The sequence below is a fragment of the Rhinopithecus roxellana genome, chromosome 4 (assembly GCF_007565055.1).
Source record: "Rhinopithecus roxellana isolate Shanxi Qingling chromosome 4, ASM756505v1, whole genome shotgun sequence".
In the NCBI taxonomy this organism is placed as follows: Eukaryota; Metazoa; Chordata; class Mammalia; order Primates; family Cercopithecidae; genus Rhinopithecus; species Rhinopithecus roxellana.
The window spans coordinates 65,420,669-65,423,393 of record NC_044552.1 but is presented as its reverse complement, the minus strand read 5'-3'; positions in this window follow the sequence as shown (position 1 = coordinate 65,423,393).

Sequence of the window (2,725 nt, the reverse complement as noted above, 5' to 3'; positions counted from 1 at the left end):
TTGGAAGAATTAGTTTTTTGATTGGCTTAGAGGTGATGTTTCTCATCAGTTGCTGGGCAGAAACTACTGAGGAAGGTTGAAATTAAAACTGAAAGTATATTGAATTGTACACATTGAAGAAAAATTCCAGCCCTATCTCCCTTAGTGTTTATGTTTCTCTCTTTCATTCTTGCGTGTACATGTATATAAGTATTTCTATATATTTACTTATCTTATGTCTTTTTTCATAATAGAAATATTAGCAGAACAAAATGGGAAAAGATTTTAATGTGGCGAAGAGAGAAAGATGTGCACTAATTAAAATGCTATTGGGGCAGTTTGCTAACATTTGCTTGCATGAATATGGGTACATGCAGGAAAAGGAGATTTTACTAGAGTCAAATAAACATATAAATGGAAAGAAAACGAGACACAATGCACTTTTTTTTTTTTTTTTTGAAAGGGACTATCACTCTGTCACCCAGGTTGGAGTGCAGTGGCAGGATCCCGGCTCACTGCAACCTCTGCCTCCTGGGTTCAAGCAATTCTCCTGCCTCAGCTCCCTAATAACTGGGATTACAGGTGCTCGCCACCATGCCCAGTTACTTTTTGTATTTTTAGTAGAGATGGGGTTTTGCCATGTTGGCCAGGCTGGTCTTGAACTCCTGAGCTCAAGTGATCCTCCTGCCTCAGATCCCAAAGGGCTAGGATTACAGGCTTGAGCCACCGCACTCGGCCAACAGTGCACATTTTTAAGTACTTCCAGCATCCAGGCATAGGATCTGTTAATAAATAATATAATTTTTCTGGTTTCCAGAGGCAGTGCTGCTTGACATGTTTTATCTTTTTCAGCAAATTTTTAGTGCAGGTGTTTCTGAGCATCTCCATTCACCCTCAGCTCCTGGTTTGTGCTACATTGTATTTTCCTGTGTATTTGTTTCTCATGCTGCCAGTGGAGTACATATTCTCTGAGGCCGGACTCTAGACAAACTGTGAATGCTGTCTCTGTAAGATGTCTGTGAAGCAAATTGGTTCTTCTTGTGGTCTAGGACCTCAAAACACACTTTCTGGGATTGCAAGTCAATGATCAAAGTTCCTAAGGCTAAGATGTGACTGCAGCTAGTGGAATTTAATTATATTGCAACAGTTTGAATTTAGACTGTGTGGCATCTGGTTGAGAAGGCTGGTCGCTTCTGGATCATGCATTTCCTGTTTCTTCTTGGTGATAAGACCTAATTTTCTTAGGTACAGCAACGTGCTGTTTCATCTCATAGATAGCAGAGGCCAAGGGACTAAGTTGGAACCAGTGGTTTGTAGGTGACAGTTGTGGTCTTGTGCTTCTCCCAGAAAGCCTTCAAAGGTTGGACCAAAATAGCTGGGAGTGTGAGGGTACACTCTCCATACTTCCTCTTCCTCTTGCCTACAATGTAGACTTTTGATCCTGGAGGTGCAGCAGCCCTCCTGGGACCATGAGGCAACCTTGAAGTTGGAAGCCACATGTAGAGACAGCAGAGAATGAAGTCAGAAGCAGTCTGGGGCATGAATGACATCTCTGAGGTGCCAGATCAGCCCTGGACTGCCACCACCTGAATTCATTTTACATGAAAACAAAAAGCAAAAAAAACAAGGAAACTCTTGTTTTGTTTAGGCCAGTGGTATTTCTGGTCTCTGTTATCAGGAGCAGAAGTACAAATTTTTTTCCTCTCCCTTTTTCCTCCTCAACGGTTTATCATAAAACTTCTAAAACATATAGCAAAGGTGAAAGAATTTTCAGTGAATACCAATTACCTACCATATAAATTATATTGATAGAGCTAATATTTTACTAAACGTTCTTACTTTATTATAATATTCCATATCACTATTAATTCCCTATCCATCCATTATCCTTATTTATTTGTTCATTTGCTTCTTTTTTTTTTTTTTTTTGAGATAGAGTCTTGCTGTGTTTCCCAGGCTAGCATGCAGTGGCATGCTGTTGGCTCACTGTAATGTCTGCCTCACAGTTTCAAGCGATTCTCCTACCTCAGCCTCCTGAGTAGCTGGGATCACAGGCACCTGCCACCATACTCAGCTAATTTTTGTATTTTTAGTAGACGGGGTTTTGCCATATTGGCCAGGCTGGTCTCGAACTCCTGACCTCGGGTGATCTGCCTGCCTCTGCCTCCCAAAGTGCTGGGTTTTCAGGTGTGAGCTACTGCACCTCATTTACTTATTTTTAAATTCATAGTCTATCAGAAGCTGTGTTGCTTGAAATTATGTCAGTGAGAACGATCACCCACCCTTGCCTGAAGGATCCAAATCACTTTGACACAAAGAAGCAGCTGAGGTGCTAAACTTCAGATTAGGAGTTTCTGGGCCCAATAATTCATATCTCTCAAGTTTGTAATTTCCAAAGTATCAGGCTCCTTGCTCCATTTCTCATATAGTTCTTCACACAGAACTCTGGGAAAGAAGTCTTGGGAAACAAATGGATGTGAAATGGGGCAGAAATGAATTCAGTGACTCAACAAAGTTTTACTGAGAATCTATCATCTAGTAGGTCTCAGGCACTGAAGTTCAAAATTAGTGAGTAGAGGTTACATAATGGAGTGGATAAGAGCACTAATTCTCAAGCCAGGTGGCCTGCATGACCTTGAGCCAGTTACCTAACTTCTCTGTGCCCCAGTTTCCCTATCTGTAAAATAAGGACAGTAACAGTACCTGACTTTTAGGGTTGCTGTTGTGAGGATGGAATGAGATAATG